The 22,806-nt window shown below is 41.6% G+C and overlaps 1 long non-coding RNA gene across 1 annotated transcript; it reads left to right on the top strand.

Moving 5' to 3' along the window:
- The first annotated feature begins 1,753 nt into the window (after positions 1–1,753).
- On the top strand, positions 1,754–22,451 carry LOC121547875. Its single transcript, XR_006657681.1, has 6 exons — positions 1,754–2,317; positions 3,494–3,614; positions 11,131–11,226; positions 18,371–18,434; positions 18,568–18,609; positions 21,918–22,451. It is a non-coding gene; the product is annotated as an uncharacterized LOC121547875 (long non-coding RNA).
- Positions 22,452–22,806: the final 355 nt, after the last annotated feature.

The raw sequence follows: 22,806 nt of genomic DNA, 5'->3' as shown, positions 1-22,806 counted from the left end.
CCCTCTAGAACCCAGAGGTAAGAATATCCCTCTAGAACCCAGAGGTAAGAATATCCCTCTAGAACCCAGAGGTAAGAATATCCCTCTAGAACCCAGAGGTAAGAATATCCCTCTAGAACCCAGAGGTAAGAATATCCCTCTAGAACCCAGAGGTAAGAATATCCCTCTAGAACCCAGAGGTAAGAATATCCCTCTAGAACCCAGAGGTAAGAATATCCCTCTAGAACCCAGAGGTAAGAATATCCCTCTAGAACCCAGAGGTAAGAATATCACTCTAGAACCCAGAGGTAAGAATATCCCTCTAGATCGCAGAGGTAAGAATATCCCTCTAGAACCCCGAGGTAAGAATATCCCTGTAGAACCCAGAGGTAAGAATATCCCTTTAGAACCCAGAGGTAAGAATATCACTCTAGAACCCAGAGGTAAGAATATCCCTTTAGAACCCCGAGGTAAGAATATCCTTCTAGAACCCTGAGGTAAGAATATCTCTTTAGAACCCTGAGGTAAGAATATCCTTCTAGAACCCTGAGTTAAGAATATCTCTTTAGAACCCCGAAGGTAAGAATATCCTTCTAGAATCCTGAGTTAAGAATATCTCTTTAGAACCCCGAGGTAAGAATATCCTTCTAGAACCCTGAGTTAAGAATATCTCTTTAGAACCCAGAGGTAGGAATATCCTTCTAGAACCCTGAGTTAAGAATATCTCTTTAGAACCCAGAGGTAAGAATATCCTTCTAGAACCCTGAGTTAAGAATATCTCTTTAGAACCCCGAGGTAAGAATATCCTTCTAGAACCCTGAGTTAAGAATATCTCTTTAGAACCCTGAGGTAAGAATATCTTTCTAGAACCCTGAGTTAAGAATATCTCTTTAGAACCCCGAGGTAAGAATATCCTTCTAGAACCCTGAGTTAAGAATATCTCTTTAGAACCCCGAGGTAAGAATATCCTTCTAGAACCCTGAGTTAAGAATATCTCTTTAGAACCCCGAGGTAAGAATATCCCTCTAGAACCCAGAGGTAAGAATATCCCTCTAGAACCCAGAGGTAAGAATATCCCTCTAGAACCCAGAGGTAAGAATATCCCTCTAGAACCCAGAGGTAAGAATATCCCTCTAGAACCCAGAGGTAAGAATATCCCTCTAGAACCCAGAGGTAAGAATATCCCTCTAGAACCCAGAGGTAAGAATATCCCTTTAGAACCCCTAGGTAAGAATATCCCTCTAGAACCCAGAGGTAAGAATATCCCTCTAGAACCCAGAGGTAAGAATATCCCTCTAGAACCCAGAGGTAAGAATATCCCTCTAGAACTCAGAGGTAAGAGTTACCATTTAGAACCCTGAGGTAAGAATTACCTTCTAGAACCCCGAGGTAAGAATATCCCTTTAGAACCCAGAGGTAAGAATATCCCTCTAGAACCCAGAGGTAAGAATATCCCTCTAGAACACAGAGGTAAGAATATCCCTCTAGAACCCAGAGGTAAGAATATCCCTCTAGAACCCAGAGGTAAGAATATCCCTCTAGAACACAGAGGTAAGAATATCCCTCTAGAACACAGAGGTAAGAATATCCCTCTAGAACCCAGAGGTAAGCAAAGACAAGACGGGTTTCACAGGTGCATCAGTACCAGAGGAGTGGGGAAGGACAGAGGAGTGGGGAAGAACAGAGGAGTGGTGAAGGACAGAGGAGTGGGGAAGGACAGAGGACTGGGGAAGGACAGAGGAGTGGGGAAGGACAGAGGACTGGGGAAGGACAGAGGAGTGGGTAAGGACAGAGTCATTAATAACTAGACTGTTTCTGAATGTATGAATGAATGGTCTAAGGTCTCCCATCAACACTTTGTATATGATTTAGTTCATGGATGGGTAACAATGTTACAGAAAACCCATTGACATAAATACATCAATAATAAGTATGTGTATTGGTATTGCAGTGGAACATGGATCATGCTACTGAAGCTGCTTGCAGTATAATGGAAATTGCGTTCTGACATTACCATGGAAACAGCCATCTAGTCGAATTCTCTCTCCCATTTATTTTGAGTCAATTGAACTTTCGCTTCTAATGAAAGAAGGTATTTGAACAGGAATAGAAAATGTAATAATTTAAGTCCCAAAAGAGATCAAGGGAGATGAACTGAAAGGTGATTTTTATGATATTATATCCCAGTTGATGGATTAGCAGTCACACAGTGGATTATGTAACTCAAAGATTATAGATAGATCTTATGTTAACACTGTTTTACCATCTACAGAGACCAGTTCGTCAGCCAGCAGCTACAGCTCTGAGTTCAGCAGGAGACTTCTCAGCACCTACATATGTAAGTTCAGGAAGTAAAGATGCAGAAGTACATACCGTTAGTACATACCATAAGTACATACTGTAAGTACATACCGTAAGTACATACCATACGTACATACCATAAGTACATACCATAAGTACATATCATATGTTAGTTTATGAAGAAAATGAAGACCTTAATTAAAGGAAGAGTCAGCGATATGACGTAGATTAAGAAAGTAAACAGCATCGTGGTTCAATTTACGCAGCAACTAAGATCGCTGAAGCGCAAGGCTCAACTTCTCAGCTGTTTTGGTGCCCTGGCTACCATGCTGTGAAGTGTTGCATCTCGCTCATCTCAATATCACCGCAGATATCGCGATGTAAGACTTTGCTGTCACACAGAGTATCTGCGCATGCGCACTGGTTCGCTTCACGCTGCTACGACATGGTTGCTACGGGACCAAAACAGCGGAGAAGTTTAGCCTCACGCTTCAACGCTCTTAGTTGTTGTGGAAATGTACCCACACTGCTGTTTACTTTGTGCATCTATGTCATCTTGCTGAGTCTACCTTTAAGTAAATCGACAGTACAAGTCAAAGGTTTGGGCACACCTACTCATTCAAGGGTTTTTCTTTATTTTTACTATTTTCTACATTGTAGAATAATAGTGAAGACATCAAAACTACGAAATAACACATATGGAATCATGTAGTAACCAAAGAAAGTGTTAAACAAATAAAATATATTTTCTATTTGCGATTCTTCGAAGTAGCCACACTTTGCCTTGATGACAGCTTTGCACACGTTTGGCGTTCTCTCAACCAGCTTCATGAGATAGTCACCTGGAATGCCTTTCCTTCTCAATGCGTTTGAGCCAATCAGTTGTGTTGTGACAAGGTAGGGGGGGTATACAGAAGATAGCCCTATTTGGTAAAAGAGTTGAAGTAAATAGACATGCTACATGTAATACAAATGTACACTAAGTATATAAAGGACAGAGCTTTGAATTGTTTTGGTCACATGTATCTTTCTTTGTCACATTATTTCACTTTTCTCCAAGACAAACGTCCCCTACAGGACAATAAAGTTGATCTTATTTATCTTACAGTATCTTATACCTTCATAACTAGATGACTCAAATGTGTATATTATTTGAACCAACCAAGCACAGTTTCTAGTACAAATGTTTTATTCTGTTTTGGTTCTCTCTCAGGTAAAGTGTTGGGGAACCGGCAGCTCAATCTTCTCAGTAAATCCAAGGTGTACGAGGACTCTGCTCTGAGTGCCATCTTCCTCCACAACAACTACAGCTACATCCTCAAGTCCCTGGAGAAGTAGGCCCCCGTTTATCACCTTATCACATCTGCCTGCCTGCACAACCACACACACACCATTTTCCATTGATATCTTTCAAAAGTACTAGTAACTCGATTGATATCAGCTACTCAAACGTACACTCAGCGGCCAGTATATTAGGTACACCATCTAGTACTGGGTCGGAGCCCCCCTTTGCCTCCAGAACAACCTGAAATCTTCGGGGCATAGATTCAAATGGTATCAAGGGACCTAACGTGTGCCAGGAAAACATTTCCCACACCATTACACCACCGCCACCAGCCTGTACCGTTGACACCAGGCAGGATGGGACCATGGACTCATGCTGCTTACACCAAATCCTGACTCTGACATCAGCATGACGCAACAGGAACCAGGATTCGTCGGACCAGGCAATGATTTTCCACTCCTCAGTTGTCCAGTGTTGGTGATCGTGTGCCCACTGGAGCCACTTCTTCTTGTTTATAGCTGATAGGAGTGGAACCCGTTGTTAGATTCTGACAAAACAGAGTAAAAACTCAAGGACCATTAAGAGAAGCTCAAACCAAGTTTATTCACCCAATGGGTCAAACAGCTGAAGGACAAAAACATGTTCCCACCAGCACAAGTATATATACCCCACTTTGGGGGGGGGGTCTCCTCCTCTTCTCTAAACATGACATCTATGTTGCAAGGCAGGAAGTTAAGTGATGTGGGTAATAAACTGTTCCTTCTCCCTTAATGTGACCTGACCTGACTTCGGCCCCCATTCCTCACTAATCCACAGCTATCCACCCTCATCAGTGACCGCAGCCATGTGATTGCCTTCCCTTACTTAGTAACATTCTAAGGCCATGGCTATTATCCAACCTCCATTGAGCCCAACATATACATTCCTCCACATATAACCATTAACTTCTGGTGTAGCAAGTATTTCAAATTACAACCCAACAACTGAAACCACACTGTGGCCCTTCTCTTCTCTACAGGATCCCTCACATTTCAAGTTTAGAAAGCATCACCGGTGTGGTCGTCTGCTGCAATAGCCCATCCGTGAGAAAGACAGACGAGTTGTGCGTTCCGAGATGCCGTTCTGCACACCACTGTTGTACTGCGCCGTTATTTGCCTGTTTGTGGCCCGCCTGTTAGCTTGCACCATTCTTACCATTCTCCTTCGACCTCTCATCAACGAGCTGTTTTCACCCACAGGACTGCCACTGACTGGATGTTTTTTGTTTGTCGCACCGTTCTCTGTAAACTCTAGACACTGTTGTGCATGAAAAGCCCAGGAAGGCGGCCGTTTCTGAGATACTGGAACCGGCACACCTGGCACGACGATCATACCACACTCAAAGTCACTTAGTTCACTCGTTTTGACCATTCTAACGTTAAATCGAACAGTAACTGAATGCCTCAATGCCTGTCTGCCTGCTTTATATAGTAAGCCACAGCAATGTGGCTCACTGTCTGTAGGAGCGAACCATTTTCGTGAACAGGGTGGTGTACCCAATAAACTGGCCACTGAGTATAACAAATATTAGGAACACCTTCCTAATATTGAGTTGCACCCCCTTTTGCCCTCAGAACAGCCTCAATTTGTCGGGGCATGGACTCTACCAGGTGTTGAAAGCGTTCCACAGGGATGCTGACCCATGTTGACTCCAATGCTTCCCACAGTTATGTCAACTTGGCTGGATGTCCTTTGTGTGGTGGACCTTTCTTGACACACACAGGAAACGGTTGAGCATGAAAAACCCAGCAGCGTTGCAGTTCTTGACACAAACCGGTGAGCCTGGCACGTACTACCATACCCCGTTCAAAGGCACTTACATTATCTGTCTTGCCCATTCACCCTCTGATTGGCACACATACACAATCCATGTCTCAATTGTCTCAAGGCTTATAAATCCTTCTTTAACCTGTCTCCTCCCCTTCATCTACACTGATTGAAATGGATTTAACAGGTGACATCAATAAGGGATCATGGCTTTCACCTGGATTCACCAGGTCAGTCTATGTCATGGAAATAGCAGGTGTTCTTAATGTTTTGTACACTCAGTGTATATAGCCTACAGTAAACACAAATCAACAAATGCATTGCCATGGACCCAAACACCTTTTCTAACACACACGTCCAGACATAGAATGCATTAAGCATTAACACTAGAACTGCCAACGGCCACTGACGTTTGATTTTGTAAGTAAACTAAATCAGCCCCACAAAAAAGCTATGTCCTGCTCCTTCCCTGACTTTTCCTAAATATTTGTATTTTACACTGCTCATTTGTCAGAATTTTGAAATCACAAATAGAAATATATATAGTATAGTATTTAGCCCTTTTACCTTTTTTTTTTACACCTATTCCTAACTTAATCCGCAAAGACAATGTGCTGTAGGACGTTGGTACCCAGCCAGGCACTAATGCGTCTCTCTCTCCTCACTGAATGAATGACAAATCGATAAATGAGCAATAATTGTGCACCTTACTTCACAATTGAATTTAAGTTAGGCCTAACTGAATGATAAGGAGGGTGAAGAGGTTGATTTTAATTTAGAAAGACAATAGTGTAATGATGAGTTTGTGTTATGCCTATTTATCAGCAGCAAATAATTTGACCGCGTTCCTTGTGGGTTGATACCATTTCCCTTTTATGTTTTACTTTGTAAAAATAAGCTCTCATGGGACTGCTTTATTTACTATAACTCTATTAGTAATCAAATGTATTGTCAGGGAAACTAAAATGTGTTACATGTTGCAGTAGGCCTTTAGAATAATGCAAAACATCCTTGACTCTATCCAGCGAAGCAAATGATGACAGCCCATTGAATGAATGACAAATGGATGGAATGGGTGATACTTGTGCAAGTTACTTCACAATTGAATTTAAATGAGGCCTAAATGAACGATGAGGGTGAAGAGACCGATTTAGTTTAGAACATCAATAGTGTAGTGATGAAGTTGTGTTCATGCCTATTTATCAGCGTTGGTGCTCATTTTAATAATTTGACCACACGCCTTGCAGGTTGATACCATTCTCTTTTATGTTTTACTTTGTAAAAATAAGCTGTTAAAGTACTGTTTTATTTACTGTAAATCTATTACTAATCAAATGTATTTTAAGGAAAACGAAAACATGCTATGTGTTGCAGTCTTCTTGGGTATGACGCTACAAGCTTGGCACACCTGTATTTGGGGAGTTTCTCCCATTCTTCTCTGCAGATCTTCTCGAGCTCTGTCAGGTTGGATGGGGAGTGTCGCTGCACCGCTATTTTCAGGTCTCTCCAGAGATGTTCGATCGGTTTCAAGTCCGGGCTATGGCTGGGCCACTCCTGCATTGTCTTGGCTGTGTGCTTAGGGTTGTTGTCTTGTTGGAAGGTGAACCTTCGCCTCAGTCTGAAGTCCTGAGCGCTCTGGAGCAGGTTTTCATCAAGGATCTCACTGTACTTTGCTCCGTTAATCTTTTCCTCGATCCTGACTAGTCTCCCATTCCCTGCCGCTGAAATGCATCCCCACAGCATGATGCTGCCACCACCATGCTTCACCGTAGGGATGGTGCCAGGTTTCCTCCAGATGTGACGCTTGCCATTCAGTCCAAAGAGTTCAATCTTGGTTTCATCAGACCAGAGAATCTTGTTTCTCATGGTCTGAGAGTCCTTTAGGTACCTTTTGGCAAACTCCAAGCGGGCTGTCATGTGCCTTTTACTGAGGAGTGGCTTCTGTCTGGCCACTCTACCATAAAGGCCTGATTGGTGGAGTGCTGCAGAGATGGTTGTCTTTTTGGAAGGTTCTCCCATCTCCCCAGATGAACTCTGGAGCTCTGTCAGAGTGACCATCGGGTTCTTGGTCACCTCCCTGACCAAGCCCCTTCTCCCCCGATTGCTCAGTTTGGCCGGGCGGCAAGCTCTAGGAAGAATCTTGGTGGTTACAAACGTATTTAATTTAAGAATGATGGAGGCCACTGTGTTCTTGGGGACCTTCAATGCTGCAGAAATGTTTTGGTACCCTTCCCCAGATCTGTGCCTCGACACAATCCTGTCTCGGAGCTCTACGGACAATTCATTCGACCTCATGGCTTGGTTTTTGCTCTGACATGCACTGTCAACTGTGGGACCTTATATAGACAGGTGTGTGCCTTTCCAAATCATGTTGAATCAATTTAATTTACCACAGGTGGACTCCAATCAAGTTGTAGAAACTTCTCAAGGATGATCAATGGAAACAGGATGCACCTAAGCTAAATTTTGAGTCTCATATCAAAGGGTCTGAATAATTATGTAAATAAGGTATTTATTTATTTTTTATACATTTGAAAACATTTGAAAACATTTCTAAAAACCTGTTTTCGCTTTGTCATTATGGGGTATAGTCAAATCAAATGTTATTTGTCACATGTGCCGAATACAACAGGTGTAGACCTTACAGTGAAATGCTTACTTACAAGCCCTTAACCAACAATGCAGTTTTAAGAAAGAATACCTAAAAAATTAATAAATAAAAGTAACAAATAATTAAAGAGCAGTGTACATTGTGTGTATATTGATGAGTATTTTTATTTCTTTAATCCATTTTAGAATAAGGCTGTAACGTAACAAAATGTTGAAAAAGGGAAGGGGTCTGAATACTTTTTGAATGCACTGTATCCTTGACTCTATCCAAGTTGATGAGCTGGAAACAAATGATGCCAGTCAGCCTGCACAGCCGGCCCATCCAAACTATACCTAAACTATACCAAAACCTTATTTCACGCATAATAAGAGTTAGCCTATAGTCAAGATTAAATTGACAATCTGATGAGTGACAATATTAGGCCTGTTAGTTATCAAATTGTACATGAAGAGATGGGCGCATCTTGTAATTTTTTTTTTTTTTTTTTTTTTTGACAGATGCAAATAAAAGATTGACAGATGCAGGGAAATCCTCCTTCAGAGTCATATACAGGTAAAACATTGTGATTTCTATATAAACTCAGCAAAAAAAGAAATGTCCTCTCACTGTCAACTGCGTTTATTTTCATCAAACTTAACATGTGTAAATATTTGTATGAACATAACACGATTCAACAACTGAGACATAAACTGAACAAGTTCCACAGACATGTGACTAACAGAAATTGAATAATGTATCCCGCTCCAGAGTACAGGCCTCGGTGTAACGCTCATTCCTTCGACAATAAACACAAATCCGACCATCACCCCTGGTGAGACAAAACCGCGACTCGTCAGTGAAGAGCACTTTTTGCCAGTCCTGTCTGGTCCAGCAACGGTGGGTTTGTGCCCATAGGCGACGTTGTTGCCGGTGATGTCTGGTGAGGACCTGCCTTACAACAGGCCTACAAGCCCTCAGTCCAGCCTATCTCAGCCTATTGCGGACAGTCTGAGCACTGATGGAGGGATTGTGCGTTCCTGGTGTAACTCGGGCAGTTGTTGTTGCCATCCTGTACCTGTCCTGAAGGTGTGATGTTCGGATGTACCGATCCTGTGCAGGTGTTGTTACACGTGTTCTGCCACTGCGAGGACGATCAGCTGTCTGTCCTGTCTCCCTGTAGCGCTGTCTTAGGCATCTCACAGTATGGACATTGCAATTTATTGCCCTGGCCACATCTGCAGTCCTCATGCCTCCTTGCAGCATGCCTAAGGCACGTTCACGCAGATGAGCAGGGACCCTGGGCATCTTTCTTTTGGTGTTTCATAACTGTGACCTTAATTGCCTACCATCTGTAAGCTGTTAGTGTCTTAACGACCGTTCCACAGGTGCATGTTCATTAATTGTTTATGGTTAATTGAACAAGCATGGGAAACAGTGTTTAAACCCTTTACAATGAAGATCTGTGAAGTTATTTGGATTTCTACGAGTTATCTTTGAAAGACAGGGTCCTGAAAAAGGGACGTTTCTTTTTTTGCTGAGTTTAGTGTCAGAAAGAGCATATTCTGACACTTACCTTTGTCAAATAACTCAAAATTCAAGAGGTGCAGCTCTTTTTCCAAATTGCACTGTTTCCAAGAATGTCTGTGCTGTCCATGCATTCAGCACATGACCACTCGCACGGCAGCATTGCTCTGGCTACTATAAGCAAAAACGAGTAACATAATGAACATAAAATTAAAATATGCTATTCTGTCATCAATGGATGAATGGGCGATGGAAACTGATAATGGTGCATGTGACTTCAGTTAAGTTTAGGTTTAGTACTAAACCAAGTACTTGCTCAATGGCTTTCCATATCTGGGGAAAGATTAAACCAGGCCAGCCTGTGAGCAACTGTCTGAGACTGTGGTTTTGAGACTCGTGGAGCCTTACATGGGCAAAGGCAGAAATGTGACCATGGACAACTTCATTACATCAATTTCCCTGGCAGACAAGTTGATTGCAAAGAAGACTAGCCTGCTAGGAACAATGAACAAACAAAGGTGGGATCTGCCCCCCCCCACCCCCTCCCCACCCCCGCACAAAACAACATACCAGCGGTGATGGAGAGTGGTAAAGCAACACTCACGATGTACAGATGTAAAATAAATAACAGTGTTTGCATCCTCAGCACCATGCATCCCACTGGATCTGGCATGTGAGCTTCGTGAGAACCACATGAACGCCAAGAAAGAAACTACAGCTGACAAGCAGGCAGCAGGTCCTGCTCTCCCTCTTCCAAAAGCACCACAACTCCCACTTGGGAGAAATAAGACACAATGTCAAGTTGGCAGGTGCTCACGAAACAAGGCCCATGAAAACTGTGTGCAGTCCAACCAATTTGTTTGTGGGGCTTGCTCACACAAAGCCCCGAAGCTGTGTGCTGACTGTGGACTCGAACCATAAAGAGGAGACGAGATGATTGACTAATATGTAAAGGCACAGGTTTAAGGGCACAATACCGTGTCTGATACAATCAACAAATGATAGTTTTTATATCTTGTCATTAATATATTTCCACAAATATTTCTTAACGCAATTAATCCTTTATAATTGTTCATGCACTGGTGCTTTTGTTTAGAAATACAGCAAGTAATTTCACCTGCGCACCTGGCTGGTTATATTATTATATTTATTATCGTAATAAAGAAGCTTTAACTATTAATTACTATAACTATTACTAATCGAATCTACAAATAAAGTTGATCAAATAGATTACACTGTAATGTTTTTATTGTAAGGGAAGCTAAAATAGGCTATAGGCCTACGTTCTTTCTAGGACTTTGTAGAATTGTACAAAACATTTCCGTGACTCCATCTAAACAAATAACTATTGTTGTTATTTTTTTTAAATTGATATATTTCTATGAATATTTCTTCATGCAATTAATCATTTACAACAGTTTGTACTATTTATCAAGCGTTTATCAAGCATGTTTGCACACTTTGCAGATTAATATGCATCTGATGCATACGCTAAAGGGGACGCCTGGCAATGTTCTCTAGTGGGTACTTACAGTATATGCTGAAAGGTCAGGCGGTTCTAGTGTTAAGCAAGAACAAACTTAATCAAAGTCACGCCACCATCCTATCTTAACCATATTATTGTGTGTGTTTGTCTGTCTCTCAGGTCTGAGCTGATCCAACTGGTGACGGTGACTCAGAAGAAGGCTGAAAGTTCCTACAGAGAGCTGATCGAACAGCAGATACTGATGAACCAACACAGGTAACTACATACTGATGAACCAACACAGGTAACTACATACTGATGAACCAGCACAGGTAACTACATACTGATGAACCAACACAGGTAACTACATACTGATGAACCAGCACAGGTAACTACATACTGATGAACCAGCACAGGTAACTACATACTGATGAACCAGCACAGGTAATTACATACTGATGAACCAACACAGGTAACTACATACTGATGAACCAGCACAGGTAACTACATACTGATGAACCAACACAGGTAACTACATACTGATGAACCAGCACAGGTAACTACATACTGATGAACCAGCACAGGTAACTACATACTGATGAACCAACACAGGTAACTACATACTGATGAACCAACACAGGTAACTACATACTGATGAACCAGCACAGGTAACTACATACTGATGAACCAACACAGGTAACTACATACTGATGAACCAGCACAGGTAACTACATACTGATGAACCAACACAGGTAACTACATACTGATGAACCAACACAGGTAACTACATACTGATGAACCAACACAGGTAATTACATACTGATGAACCAACACAGGTAATTACATACTGATGAACCAACACAGGTAACTACATACTGATGAACCAGCACAGGTAATTACATACTGATGAACCAGCACAGGTAACTACATACTGATGAACCAGCACAGGTAACTACATACTGATGAACCAGCACAGGTAACTACATACTGATGAACCAACACAGGTAACTACATACTGATGAACCAGCACAGGTAACTACATACTGATGAACCATCACAGGTAACTACATACTGATGAACCAACACAGGTAACTACATACTGATGAACCAGCACAGGTAACTACATACTGATGAACCAGCACAGGTAACTACATACTGATGAACCAGCACAGGTAACTACATACTGATGAACCAGCACAGGTAACTACATACTGATGAACCAGCACAGGTAACTACATACTGATGAACCAGCACAGGTAACTACATACTGATGAACCAGCACAGGTAACTACATACTGATGAACCAGCACAGGTAACTACATACTGATGAACCAGCACAGGTAACTACATACTGATGAACCAGCACAGGTAACTACATACTGATGAACCAACACAGGTAACTACATACTGATGAACCAACACAGGTAACTACATACTGATGAACCAGCACAGGTAACTACATACTGATGAACCAGCACAGGTAATTACATACTGATGAACCAGCACAGGTAATTACATACTGATGAACCAGCACAGGTAATTACATACTGATGTACCAGCACAGGTAACTACATACTGATGAACCAACACAGGTAACTACATACTGATGAACCAGCACAGGTAACTACATACTGATGAACCAGCACAGGTAACTACATACTGATGAACCAGCACAGGTAACTACATAATGATGAACCAGCACAGGTAACTACATACTGATGAACCAGCACAGGTAACTACATACTGATGAACCAGCACAGGTAATTACATACTGATGAACCAACACAGGTAACTACATACTGATGAACCAGCACAGGTAACTACATACTGATGAACCAGCACAGGTAACTACATACTGATGAACCAGCACAGGTAACTACATACTGATGAACCAGCACAGGTAATTACATACTGATGAACCAGCACAGGTAACTACATACTGATGAACCAGCACAGGTAACTACATACTGATGAACCAGCACAGGTAATTACATACTGATGAACCAGCACAGGTAACTACATACTGATGAACCAGCACATGTAACTACATACTGATGAACCAGCACAGGTAATTACATACTGATGAACCAGCACAGGTAATTACATACTGATGAACCAGCACAGGTAACTACATACTGATGAACCAGCACAGGTCATTACATACTGATGAACCAGCACAGGTAAATACATACTGATGAACCAGCACAGGTAACTACATACTGATGAACCAGCACAGGTAACTACATACTGATGAACCAGCACAGGTAACTACATACTGATGAACCAGCACAGGTAATTACATACTGATGAACCAGCACAGGTAACTACATACTGATGAACCAGCACAGGTAACTACATACTGATGAACCAGCACAGGTAATTACATACTGATGAACCAGCACAGGTAACTACATACTGATGAACCAGCACAGGTAACTACATACTGATGAACCAGCACAGGTAATTACATACTGATGAACCAGCACAGGTAACTACATACTGATGAACCAGCACAGGTAATTACATACTGATGAACCAGCACAGGTAACTACATACTGATGAACCAGCACAGGTAACTACATACTGATGAACCAGCACAGGTAATTACATACTGATGAACCAGCACAGGTAACTACATACTGATGAACCAACACAGGTAATTACATACTGATGAACCAGCACAGGTAATTACATACTGATGAACCAGCACAGGTAACTACATACTGATGAACCAGCACAGGTAATTACATACTGATGAACCAGCACAGGTAACTACATACTGATGAACCAGCACAGGTAACTACATACTGATGAACCAGCACAGGTAACTACATACTGATGAACCAGCACAGGTAATTACATACTGATGAACCAGCACAGGTAACTACATACTGATGAACCAGCACAGGTAATTACATACTGATGAACCAACACAGGTAACTACATACTGATGAACCAACACAGGTAACTACATACTGATGAACCAACACAGGTAATTACATACTGATGAACCAACACAGGTAATTACATACTGATGAACCAACACAGGTAACTACATACTGATGAACCAACACAGGTAACTACATACTGATGAACCAGCACAGGTAACTACATACTGATGAACCAGCACAGGTAACTGCATACTGATGAACCAGCACAGGTAATTACATACTGATGAACCAGCACAGGTAACTACATACTGATGAACCAGCACAGGTAATTACATACTGATGAACCAGCACAGGTAACTACATACTGATGAACCAGCACAGGTAACTACATCCTGATGAACCAGCACAGGTAACTACATACTGATGAACCAGCACAGGTAACTACATACTGATGTACCAGCACAGGTAACTACATACTGATGAACCAGCACAGGTAACTACATACTGATGAACCAGCACAGGTAACTACATACTGATGAACCAGCACAGGTAACTACATACTGATGAACCAGCACAGGTAACTACATACTGATGAACCAGCACAGGTAACTACATACTGATGTACCAGCACAGGTAACTACATACTGATGAACCAGCACAGGTAACTACATACTGATGAACCAGCACAGGTAACTACATACTGATGAACCAGCACAGGTAACTACATACTGATGAACCAGCACAGGTAACTACATACTGATGAACCAGCACAGGTAACTACATACTGATGAACCAGCACAGGTAATTACATACTGATGAACCAGCACAGGTAACTACATACTGATGAACCAGCACAGGTAATTACATACTGATGAACCAACACAGGTAACTACATACTGATGAACCAACACAGGTAACTACATACTGATGAACCAGCACAGGTAACTACATACTGATGAACCAGCACAGGTAACTACATACTGATGAACCAGCACAGGTAACTACATACTGATGAACCAGCACAGGTAATTACATACTGATGAACCAGCACAGGTAACTACATACTGATGAACCAGCACAGGTAACTACATACTGATGAACCAGCACAGGTAACTACATACTGATGAACCAGCACAGGTAACTACATACTGATGAACCAGCACAGGTAACTTCATACTGATGAACCAGCACAGGTAACTACATACTGATGAACCAACACAGGTAACTACATACTGATGAACCAACACAGGTAATTACATACTGATGAACCAACACAGGTAACTACATACTGATGAACCAACACAGGTAACTACATACTGATGAACCAACACAGGTAACTACATACTGATGAACCAACACAGGTAACTACATACTGATGAACCAACACAGGTAACTACATACTGATGAACCAGCACAGGTAATTACATACTGATGAACCAGCACAGGTAACTACATACTGATGAACCAGCACAGGTAATTACATACTGATGAACCAGCACAGGTAACTACATACTGATGAACCAGCACAGGTAACTACATACTGATGAACCAGCAGAGGTAACTACATACTGATGAACCAGCAGAGGTAACTACATACTGATGTACCAGCACAGGTAACTACATACTGATGAACCAGCACAGGTAACTACATACTGATGAAACAGCACAGGTAACTACATACTGATGAACCAGCACAGGTAACTACATACTGATGAACCAGCACAGGTAACTACATACTGATGAACCAGCACAGGTAACTACATACTGATGAACCAGCACAGGTAACTACATACTGATGTACCAGCACAGGTAACTACATACTGATGTACCAGCACAGGTAACTACATACTGATGAACCAGCACAGGTAACTACATACTGATGAACCAGCACAGGTAACTACATACTGATGAACCAGCACAGGTAACTACATACTGATGAACCAGCACAGGTAACTACATACTGATGAACCAGCACAGGTAACTACATACTGATGAACCAGCACAGGTAACTACATACTGATGAACCAGCACAGGTAACTACATACTGATGAACCAACACAGGTAACTACATACTGATGAACCAACACAGGTAACTACATACTGATGAACCAGCACAGGTAACTACATACTGATGAACCAGCACAGGTAACTACATACTGATGAACCAGCACAGGTAACTACATACTGATGAACCAGCACAGGTAACTACATACTGATGAACCAGCACAGGTAACTACATACTGATGAACCAGCACAGGTAACTACATACTGATGAACCAGCACAGGTAACTACATACTGATGAACCAGCACAGGTAATTACATACTGATGAACCAACACAGGTAACTACATACTGATGAACCAACACAGGTAACTACATACTGATGAACCAGCACAGGTAACTACATACTGATGAACCAGCACAGGTAACTACATACTGATGAACCAGCACAGGTAACTACATACTGATGAACCAGCACAGGTAATTACATGCTGATGAACCAGCACAGGTAACTACATACTGATGAACCAGCACAGGTAATTACATACTGATGAACCAACACAGGTAACTACATACTGATGAACCAGCACAGGTAATTACATACTGATGAACCAACACAGGTAACTACATACTGATGAACCAACACAGGTAACTACATACTGATGAACCAGCACAGGTAACTACATACTGATGAACCAGCACAGGTAATTACATACTGATGAACCAACACAGGTAACTACATACTGATGAACCAACACAGGTAACTACATACTGATGAACCAACACAGGTAACTACATACTGATGAACCAACACAGGTAACTACATACTGATGAACCAACACAGGTAATTACATACTGATGAACCAACACAGGTAATTACATACTGATGAACCAACACAGGTAACTACATACTGATGAACCAACACCGGTAACTACATACTGATGAACCAACACAGGTAACTACATACTGATGAACCAGCACAGGTAACTACATACTGATGAACCAGCACAGGTAACTACATACTGATGAACCAGCACAGGTAATTACATACTGATGAACCAGCACAGGTAACTACATACTGATGAACCAGCACAGGTAACTACATACTGATGAACCAGCACAGGTAACTACATACTGATGAACCAGCACAGGTAACTACATCCTGATGAACCAGCACAGGTAACTACATACTGATGAACCAGCACAGGTAACTACATACTGATGTACCAGCACAGGTAACTACATACTGATGAACCAGCACAGGTAACTACATACTGATGAACCAGCACAGGTAACTACATACTGATGAACCAGCACAGGTAACTACATACTGATGAACCAGCACAGGTAACTACATACTGATGAACCAGCACAGGTAACTACATACTGATGTACCAGCACAGGTAACTACATACTGATGAACCAGCACAGGTAACTACATACTGATGAACCAGCACAGGTAACTACATACTGATGAACCAGCACAGGTAACTACATACTGATGAACCAGCACAGGTAACTACATACTGATGAACCAGCACAGGTAAATACATACTGATGAACCAGCACAGGTAACTACATACTGATGAACCAGCACAGGTAATTACATACTGATGAACCAGCACAGGTAACTACATACTGATGAACCAGCACAGGTAATTACATACTGATGAACCAACACAGGTAACTACATACTGATGAACCAACACAGGTAACTACATACTGATGAACCAGCACAGGTAACTACATACTGATGAACCAGCACAGGTAACTACATACTGATGAACCAGCACAGGTAACTACATACTGATGAACCAGCACAGGTAATTACATACTGATGAACCAGCACAGGTAACTACATACTGATGAACCAGCACAGGTAACTACATACTGATGAACCAGCACAGGTAACTACATACTGATGAACCAGCACAGGTAACTACATACTGATGAACCAGCACAGGTAACTACATACTGATGAACCAGCACAGGTAACTACATACTGATGAACCAACACAGGTAACTACATACTGATGAACCAACACAGGTAACTACATACTGATGAACCAACACAGGTAATTACATACTGATGAACCAACACAGGTAACTACATACTGATGAACCAACACAGGTAACTACATACTGATGAACCAACACAGGTAACTACATACTGATGAACCAACACAGGTAACTACATACTGATGAACCAACACAGGTAACTACATACTGATGAACCAACACCGGTAACTACATACTGATGAACCAACACAGGTAACTACATACTGATGAACCAACACAGGTAATTACATACTGATGAACCAACACAGGTAACTACATACTGATGAACCAACACAGGTAACTACATACTGATGAACCAACACAGGTAACTACATACTGATGAACCAACACAGGTAACTACATACTGACGTTCCAGCACTATGTAAACTATCTCCTGTGATTGTACGGTATGTGTTATGCTATGAGTAAGCTATAAACTTTTTCTGTTGTTTGTCTTGCTTTTCTTCAGCTGGCACAAGGTCACAGAGCATATAATGGACCGGTATATGCCTGCCTTCCTACCTGGAACCAAGGTGAGACTGTTTACTTGACATACTTAGGGAATGAAAGCATACGACTTTCTTTGCAATGCATAGCTTGCTGTGCACATTTGCTATTTTATATGTACGTAACGTAAATGGCCTTCCGTATTTTCTCTCTCACCAGCTGAAAGACAAAGAGTGTCAGGTGATCAAAGACAAGTTTAAGGTAAGATAACCAACACCACACAGGTGACACAAAACAAAACAAATCAAATTGTATTGGCCACATGCGCCGAATACAACAGGTGCAGACATTACAGTGAAATGCTTACTTACAGCCCTTAACCAACAGTGCATTTATTTTTAATAAAAAAGTAGAATAAAACAACAAAAAAGTAAAATAAAATAACAGTAGGGAGGCTATATACAGTGGGGAAAAAAAGTATTTAGTCAGCCACCAATTGTGCAAGTTCTCCCACTTAAAAAGATGAGAGAGGCCTGTAATTTTCATCATAGGTACACGTCAACTATGACAGACAAAATGAGGAAAAAAATTCCAGAAAATCACATTGTAGGATTTTTTATGAATTTATTTGCAAATTAAGGTGGAAAATAAGTATTTGGTCAATAACAAAAGTTTCTCAATACTTTGTTATATACCCTTTGTTGGCAATGACACAGGTCAAACGTTTTCTGTAAGTCTTCACAAGGTTTTCACACACTGTTGCTGGTATTTTGGCCCATTCCTCCATGCAGATCTCCTCTAGAGCAGTGATGTTTTGGGGCTGTCGCTGGGCAACACAGACTTTCAACTCCCTCCAAAGATTTTCTATGGGGTTGAGATCTGGAGACTGGCTAGGCCACTCCAGGACCTTGAAATGCTTCTTACGAAGCCACTCCTTTGTTGCCCGGGCGGTGTGTTTGGGATCATTGTCATGCTGAAAGACCCAGCCACGTTTCATCTTCAATGCCCTTGCTGATGGAAGGAGGTTTTCACTCAAAATCTCACGATACATGGCCCCATTCATTCTTTCCTTTTACGGATCAGTCGTCCTGGTCCCTTTGCAGAAAAACAGCCCCAAAGCATGATGTTTCCACCCCCATGCTTCACAGTAGGTATGGTGTTCTTTGGATGCAACTCAGCATTCTTTGTCCTCCAAACACGACTGAGTTGAGTTTTTACCAAAAAGTTCTATTTTGGTTTCATCTGACCATATGACATTCTCCCAATCCTCTTCTGGATCATCCATATGCACTCTAGCAAACTTCAGACGGGCCTGGACATGTACTGGCTTAAGCAGGGGGACACGTCTGGCACTGCAGGATTTGAGTCCCTGGCGGCGTAGTGTGTTACTGATGGTAGGCTTTGTTACTTTGGTCCCAGCTCTCTGCAGGTCATTCACTAGGTCCCCCCGTGTGGTTCTGGGATATTTGCTCACCGTTCTTGTGATCATTTTGACCCCACGGGGTGAGATCTTGCGTGGAGCCCCAGATCGAGGGAGATTATCAGTGGTCTTGTATGTCTTCCATTTCCTAATAATTGCTCCCACAGTTGATTTCTTCAAACCAAGCTGCTTACCTATTGCAGATTCAGTCTTCCCAGCCTGGTGCAGGTCTACAATTTTGTTTCTGGTGTCCTTTGACAGCTCTTTGGTCTTGGCCATAGTGGAGTTTGGAGTGTGACTGTTTGAGGTTGTGGACAGGTGTCTTTTATACTGATAATAAGTTAAAACAGGTGCCATTAATACAGCTAACGAGTGGAGGACAGAGGAGCCTCTTAAAGAAGAAGTTACAGGTCTGTGAGAGCCAGAAATGTTGCATGTTTGTAGGTGACCAAATACTTATTTTCCACCATAATTTGCAAATAAATTCATTAAAAATCCTACAATGTGATTTTCTGGATTTTTTTTTCTCAATTTGTCTGTCATAGTTGACGTGTACCTATGATGAAAATTACAGGCCTCTCTCATCTTTTTAAGTGGGAGAACTTGCACAATTGGTGGCTGACTAAATACTTTTTTCCCCAACTGTATATTGTCAAAGGTAGAAGAGGCAAGATGGTCACCTGTCAGCCTGGTTTCATACACTAGACGTATCATACGTATGCAAATTCACAACATACTGTACGAATTGCAGATCATAACATATACAAATTGTAATTTGTAACATATCATACGAAATGGAGGATGGACATCCACAAATTAATACATACTATACGAAACGTAACATATCATACTACTTTTAAATGGAGGGAGACAGATTTACATTTACTATGTTACGTCTACCCCTGAGTCTAGGTTGCACCTGTAGCTCTAGCTTGTACTCAAAGGCAAAAATAGTGAGTCAAAGGCAAAAACACACACAAAAGAAAGAAGCAAAAATGGAGTCTCTGTAACGGTGTTCGTTGCCTTCTATACTCTTGACCTGAGCCAGTATAACAGAAAGTTTATATTAATCTTCCCATTAGACAGCTCTGCAAGCATTATAATGTAAATGAGGCCCTTTTTCTACTTCCCCAGAGTCAGATGAACTCGTGGATAAAAATGCTATGTCTCTGTGTCCAGTATGAATAAAGTTATGCTAGAAGATACCATAGACTTCCAGTCATTGCGCTAACGCTAGTTAGCATTGGCTCGCGAAACTACCTCCATAACTTCCTTCATACTGGACACAGAGTCATAAAAATGGTATCCACGAGTTCATCTGACTCTGGGGAAATAGATAAAGGAATTCATTGACATAACGCTTGCAGAGCTGTCTAATGGGAAGATGAATGGAAACTTTCTGGGCGGTCTGTCATATTCATCATCTCCTTTGCCCGTGTAGCTCAGTTGGTAGAGCATGGCGCTTGCAACACCAGGGTTGTGGGTTCGATTCCCACGGGGGACCAGTATGAAAATGTATGCGCTCACTAATTGTAAGTCGCTCTGGATAAGAGCGTCTACTAAAATGTAAATGTAATACTGGTTCAGGTTAAGAGTATAGAAGGCAACGAACACCGTTACATAGACTGACAAAATCAGAAAGTATCCCTTTAATGTATATTTTCCGGTCCATAACAATGCATTTTTATTTACACCTTTTTTGGAAGTACATACCGGCCGTAACGGCAGTAGATGACTGTCCAATGAAGGTCCTTCAGGATTTAATTACAGTACACTCCTGGCACAGAGCAGTTTTTGTTTTCATACAATGAAATGTTTTAGCTATTATCTATTAAGAGCTTGTGTAATATTACCACTACATTGCAAACATTTTGTACTAGCCCAATGCCAATCTATTTCACTTCAACAAACAGATGGGAACAACAAACCATGTCCCCTGCAGTGGCTGTTTGCATATGACTTTCATCTATACTGTGTTATTGGATGAGTGCAGATGGGAGAAACGATTGGATGTGGACTGTTGAGAAACACCCAAGGCAGTCTGATTACCCTTTTCTTCTTCTTCTTCTTCGTTGGGATTTTACGGTGGACTCCATTTAAAAGTTGTATTGCTGCCACATGTCTGATTACCCTGTTTCACCTGTGCCAGGTACTCTGTGTTCCCCCTGAAGCGTTCCAGTGAAAGAACACGCACTCACACCCTGGACCGGAGGCTCTGATGGGCTTAATGAGGGCAGTGCCACTGAACTCCAGCAGTAGAATACATTGCCTGTCAAATTATTATTTAAAATCATTTGGCCTGGCTTTGTAATACTATGTTCTCCATTTATCACTTTAACTTTGTTCTCATGATGTGGTAGCTGGCGACCCTCTAGTGTTGGTTCTGAGTGGGAAGGAACAGAACCTTCCCAGAAGACCCCAGTTACCCCTACACATGTTGTGAAATCACCAGATGAGGTAACTACAGATTTTAATGGGATTTAACCAAACATTTTTCCTATCCTTTATACTGAGAGGTAGAGGTTTGCCTATACAAAACGTCGGCAGAGATTTTTCAACTAACTTTATATTGATACTGTCTTCGTTCTAGTTTAGTGGAAACAGAAGTCTCATTAAATGTCTGTGTCCAGTTGCAGGGGGTCTGTTTGAATTTAGAAAATGCTCTGTTATTAAAATAAATCAACTTTTTGCTCCATGAAGTAATCGAAGAAAGTGTACGCCGCCGTCTTATCTATTTCAAATCTTCTCTCATTGATCGAGACAGGTGAGTGTCATCATTACATGTGGCTCTGGATAAGAGCCTCTGCTAAATGACCAACATGTAAATGTAAAAAAAAAAAACGTGCAAAGCATGCTGGGTATTATTCTAATCAGCTCCGCCCCCAAACAAGTACTAATTTGGTCAGTCCTGACCAGACCAAATCTGATTGAATCATAGATGTCTAGGCTATGGGCGTGTATGAGCGGTAAGACTAAAGCAAGTTGAGGAGTGTAGTCGGGGGAGGTGCATCTGCGACAGCCGAAAGTCGGACACTGAT

Source organism: Coregonus clupeaformis, chromosome 31 (genome assembly GCF_020615455.1).
Source record: "Coregonus clupeaformis isolate EN_2021a chromosome 31, ASM2061545v1, whole genome shotgun sequence".
Classification (NCBI taxonomy): Eukaryota; Metazoa; Chordata; class Actinopteri; order Salmoniformes; family Salmonidae; genus Coregonus; species Coregonus clupeaformis.
This window is presented reverse-complemented; position numbering and strand designations above follow the sequence as displayed.